Source organism: Ranitomeya imitator, chromosome 4 (genome assembly GCF_032444005.1).
Source record: "Ranitomeya imitator isolate aRanImi1 chromosome 4, aRanImi1.pri, whole genome shotgun sequence".
Lineage (NCBI taxonomy): Eukaryota > Metazoa > Chordata > Amphibia > Anura > Dendrobatidae > Ranitomeya > Ranitomeya imitator.
In genome coordinates, this window is record NC_091285.1 from 692,737,943 (window position 1) to 692,744,038 (window position 6,096).

Consider the following 6,096-nt stretch of genomic DNA (forward strand, 5'->3'; position numbering starts at 1 on the left):
AAGCCAGGCCAAAGAGCACAGAGGCTGCAGAAGCCAGCACGAGCAGAGGTGGTGCTGCCGCAGAGGTTCAACCACTGAATGCCGGCCCTACTTGCAATTAGGGGAGCGCAGATCTCCGCCTGCAGCTGGCTCTGCAACAATGCTCCGCAGATGACACAGAGAGACGTCTGCAGCTGGTCCTGCAATTCGAAGAGGCTGAGAGAGCCGAGCGAGAGGCCCAGCGAGCCGAGCGCCAAGCCCAGCGAGAACATGAACGGGAGATGCTCTGGCAGGGGGGGATGCTCTCCACCGCCCGGAGCCGTGAACCCAGCAGCACTCAGATACCGAAGCCCCGGCCCGATCACTTTCCTGTTATGGAAAAGGACGGGGACTTGGACACTTTTCTGCGTGCCTTTCAGAAAGACTGCAGACCGTACCAGCTGCCTACAGATGAATCGGCACGATACCTGACACCAGGTCTGAGAGGCAAAGCTCTGGAGGCGTTTGCTGCCCTCCCTCAAGAACAAGATGGTGACTATGAGGCCATCAAGCAGGCTCTGATAGCCAAGTACCAGCTTACACCCGAGGTGTACCGTAGAAAGCTCCGGAACCTCCAACGTGGCCCACATGACAGCTACGGCGATGTGGTGCATGAACTCAGGACCCACTTTAACCAGTGGATCCAAGGACTGTCAGTGACCACCTTTGAGCAGCTGGGACACCTGATGATCAAAGACCAGTTCTTACATCTTTGCCCAGCTGAGGTGCGACAGTTCATGATGGACAGAGAGCCCAAAGACGTGACGAAAGCAGCGCAGATTGCCGATGCCTATGAGGCCAACCGTAGATCGGAAGTGCGGAAGCCAGTCACCACCAGCTGGAGAGGGGCTAAGCCTGCAACCAACGCCAGTACCCCTGCCAGCCAACACACCAGAGGACCTGTCCCCGTGGCCAACAGCACCAGACCTACCACTGAACCTCGCAAATGTTTCTTCTGCAAGCGGACTGGCCATATCAGTCCCTACTGCCCAGACAAGCAGAAGAACCCCTCAGCCAAGGCCCCAGGGCCTAATGCAGCAGTTCTTTTGGTGGGTGGTGTGGTTGGGAGGGTGTGTGACAACGTACAGCACATCACGGTGGGAGGCCATGTCGCTACAGGCCTCAAGGACACCGGGGCTGAACGTACCCTCATCCGACCCGAACTGGCGGCCCCTGAAGAAATCATTCCGGGGAAAACCCTAACTGTCACTGGGATTGGGGGCATCAGCTGTCCCTTGCCAATGGCCCGGGTTTATATTGATTGGGGTGCTGAGAGCGCGGTGAAGGAAGTGGGGCTGTCTGATAATTTGCCCACTGATGTTTTGTTGGGGACTGATTTGGGGAGGATGGTTGCATACTACGTCCCTGACACCCCTCCCCAATCTGCTAATAAGGGTAATGTTCACCCTGAGGATGATGATGATGGGAAATCGCATGTGTTACCTGACCGTGCTTTATCTTGTAATGATGCATCTGATAACCAATTTTTCCCTAGGATTGATGGTGAAAATGTTGTACCTGTGCCAACTGAACCTGATAACCCTTTTTCTGCAAAGGTTAATGTGTCCATAGGTACAGGCGTGCTAAGCCACGTCGCTCTGTGGAGTGAAACGGCTGAGGAACCCCTAGAAGGGGCAAGTGTCGGTGCTACAGGAAATGGGGAGATGCATGGGAACCATGAGGAAGGTGATGCCATGAAATTGACCAGTGCCACAGAGGAAGGTAACTGGCCCATAAGTAGCACTGCCCCTGGAGTGTTGGGGGTGGATGGGGAGGTAGAGCCCATAGCAGCGCCGGCTGATGGGTCTGTAGAAACCCCCGGGGAGACAGCCTACGTAGCTGCTGTCACCCGCAGTCAGAGTGCCCGGAACGCAGATAACTGTCTTCCTTCCGGACCCTCCTCAGTCATCATTGTGCCTGAACCAGAGGTGGACCCAGAGCAGGTCCCAGAGGGTTCCCATGGGGAAGGGACCCTGACATCGCTTCTGGCTTCCCCTAGCCAGGATTTTCAGGCGGCTCTACACGCAGATGCGTGCCTAGAGAGTTTGAGACAACTCGCCGAGACGCCCACCTCCATGACTGATAAGGAGAAGGTGTTCTGGGAACGAGGAAGGTTGTACCGGGAGACCGTACCCGGAGAATCACAAAAGGAGTGGTTGAGGGAAAGACAGCTGGTCGTCCCGCAGCAATTCCGGGGTGAGTTGTTACGGATTGCCCATGAGATCCCGCTAGCTGGACACTGCATGGTTTCGCTTGACATGACCTGAAAACGTGAGTTTTACCTTTCCTCTTTAATCCATGTTATTTTTATAATTACCTTGTGCATATTTTCAATTATCTCATATTGTAACATCTTTATATGCCTTTTTATAAACACTACCTTCTTTCGGAGTAAAATATATAAATTACTAGTTTTCGTTCTTCCTGCTCTAAAACGTACCCTAAATCTTCTGAAGGGAATTACGCTACTGTTTTGCGTTAGCTTCGGACCCATTTAATTGAAGCTGGTGGCAGCATACCGTGTGCTGTGCCTTTGGGAGCCGTTGTAGCGACTGCTGCGTTGATAATTAATGTTCCTGCCTGAGTGGGAGTATTTATATTGCCTCGCTGCAGCGTGCCCAATAGCCAGTACATAGCAGGCAGCCTTTCTGATGACTAATTACCCTAGGTGCAGTACCTAGTCTGACCTGAGGGTAAGGGGGGCGCCAGAGAGCTGCAAAGTCAAGCGGAACTGTAAAGCGGGATATACATAAATCCCTGCAGTTCGTGGTATATTGAAGAGCAGTGGGATACCTAGACTAAGTCTACGTTCACATTAGCGTTGCGTCGCCGTTGCGTCGGCGACGCAGCGGCGACGCACGGAAAAACGCACGCAAACGCGCGCAAAAACGCACGCGTTTTGCGACGCGTGCGTCGTTTTTGACGAAAATCGGACGCACAGAAAATGCTACATGTAGCGTTTTCTTGCGTCCGACGCTAGCGTCGGAAACGACGCACGTGGCGAAAAACGCCACCAAAACAACGCACGCGTCCCCTATGTTAAACATAGGGGCGCGTCGCCGCTGCGTCGCCGACGCAACAGCGACGCACATTAGCGTAACGCTAATGTGAACGTAGCCTAAGCCCCTTCTGTAAACTAAGAGGTCAATAGATTTGTGTGTTTTTTATCACATTGTAGCAGTGGAGGGATAACTAAGATAAGCCCCCCTGCACATGTGATAGCCGTCGGTTGGCCTAAAGTCACCCCGATCCGTGACGTAGGGGTGACGGTCACGATGTGATCGTGACAGGGTGATGTGTGAGTATAATGGGGGTGATGTGTCAGTATAATGGGGGTGAAGTGTCAGTATAATGGAGGTGATGTGTCAGTATAATGGAGGTGATGTGTCAGTATAATGGGGGGTGATGTGTCAGTATAATGGAGGTGATGTGTCAGTATAATGGGGGTGATGTGTCAGTATAATGGAGGTGATGTGTCAGTATAATGGGGGGTGATGTGTCAGTATAATGGGGGTGATGTGTCAGTATAATGGGGTGATATGTCAGTATAATGGAGGTGATGTGTCAGTATAATTGGGGGTGATGTGTCAGTATAATGGGGGTGATGTGTCAGTATAATGGGGGTGATGTGTCAGTATAATGGGGGTGATGTGTCAGTATAATGGGGGGTGATGTGTCAGTATAATGGGGGTGATGTGTCAGTATAATGGGGGGTGATGTGTCAGTATAATGGGGGTGATGTGTCAGTATAATGGGGGGTGATGTGTCAGTATAATGGGGGTGATGTGTCAGTATAATGGAGGTGATGTGTCAGTATAATGGGGGTGATGTGTCAGTATAATGGGGGTGATGTGTCAGTATAATGGGGTGATATGTCAGTATAATGGAGGTGATGTGTCAGTATAATGGGGGTGATGTGTCAGTATAATGGGGGTGATGTGTCAGTATAATGGGGGTGATGTGTCAGTATAATGGGGGGTGATGTGTCAGTATAATGGGGGTGATGTGTCAGTATAATGGGGGGTGATGTGTCAGTATAATGGGGGTGATGTGTCAGTATAATGGGGGGTGATGTGTCAGTATAATGGGGGTGATGTGTCAGTATAATGGGGGGTGATGTGTCAGTATAATGGGGGGTGATGTGTCAGTATAATGGAGGTGATGTGTCAGTATAATTGGGGGTGATGTGTCAGTATAATGGAGGTGATGTGTCAGTATAATGGAGGTGATGTGTCAGTATAATGGGGGTGATGTGTCAGTATAATGGGGGTGATGTGTCAGTATAATGGAGGTGATGTGTCAGTATAATGGGGGTGATGCGTCAGTATAATGGAGGTGATGTGTCAGTATAATGGAGGTGATGTTCAGTATAATGGGGGTGATGTGTCAGTATAATGGAGGTGATGTGTCAGTATAATGGAGGTGATGTGTCAGTATAATGGGGGTGATGTGTCAGTATAATGGAGGTGATGTGTCAGTATAATGGGGGTGATGCGTCAGTATAATGGAGGTGATGTGTCAGTATAATGGAGGTGATGTTCAGTATAATGGGGGTGATGTGTCAGTATAATGGAGGTGATGTGTCAGTATAATGGAGGTGATGTGTCAGTATAATGGGGGTGATGTGTCAGTATAATGGAGGTGATGTGTCAGTATAATGGGGGTGATGCGTCAGTATAATGGAGGTGATGTGTCAGTATAATGGAGGTGATGTTCAGTATAATGGGGGTGATGTGTCAGTATAATGGAGGTGATGTGTCAGTATAATGGGGGTGATGTGTCAGTATAATGGAGGTGATGTGTCAGTATAATGGGAGGTGATGTGTCAGTATAATTGGGGGTGATGTGTCAGTATAATGGAGGTGATGTGTCAGTATAATGGGGGTGATGTGTCAGTATAATGGAGGTGATGTGTCAGTATAATGGGGGGTGATGTGTCAGTATAATGGAGGTGATGTGTCAGTATAATGGGGGGTGATGTGTCAGTATAATGGGGGTGATGTGTCAGTATAATGGAGGTGATGTGTCAGTATAATGGGGGGTGATGTGTCAGTATAATGGGGGTGATGTGTCAGTATAATGGAGGTGATGTGTCAGTATAATGGGAGGTGATGTGTCAGTATAATGGGGGGTGATGTGTCAGTATAATGGAGGTGATGTGTCAGTATAATGGGGGGTGATGTGTCGGTATAATGGAGGTGATGTGTCAGTATAATGGAGGTGATGTGTCAGTATAATGGGGGGTGATGTGTCAGTATAATGGGGGTGATGTGTCAGTATAATGGAGGTGATGTGTCAGTATAATGGGGGTGATGTGTCAGTATAATGGGGGGTGATGTGTCAGTATAATGGGAGGTGATGTGTCAGTATAATGGAGGTGATGTGTCAGTATAATGGAGGTGATGTGTCAGTATAATGGGGGGTGATGTGTCAGTATAATGGGGGGTGATGTGTCAGTATAATGGAGGTGATGTGTCAGTATAATGGGGGGTGATGTGTCAGTATAATGGGGGTGATGTGTCAGTATAATGGGGGGTGATGTGTCAGTATAATGGGAGGTGATGTGTCAGTATAATGGGGGGTGATGTGTCAGTATAATGGGGGTGATGTGTCAGTATAATGGGGGTGATGTGTCAGTATAATGGGGGGTGATGTGTCAGTATAATGGGGGGTGATGTGTCAGTATAATGGGGGGTGTTGTGTCAGTATAATGGGGGTGATGTGTCAGTATAATGGGGGTGATGTGTCAGTATAATGGGGGGTGATGTGTCAGTATAATGGGAGGTGATGTGACAGTATAATGGGGGTGATGTGTCAGTATAATGGGGGGTGATGTGTCAGTATAATGGGGGTGATGTGTCAGTATAATGGGGGGTGATGTGTCAGTATAATGGGAGGTGATGTGTCAGTATAATGGAGGTGATGTGTCAGTATAATGGGGGTGATGTGTCAGTATAATGGGGGTGATGTGTCAGTATAATGGAGGTGATGTGTCAGTATAATGGAGGTGATGTGTCAGTATAATGGGGGTGATGTGTCAGTATAATGGGGGGTGATGTGTCAGTATAATGGAGGTGA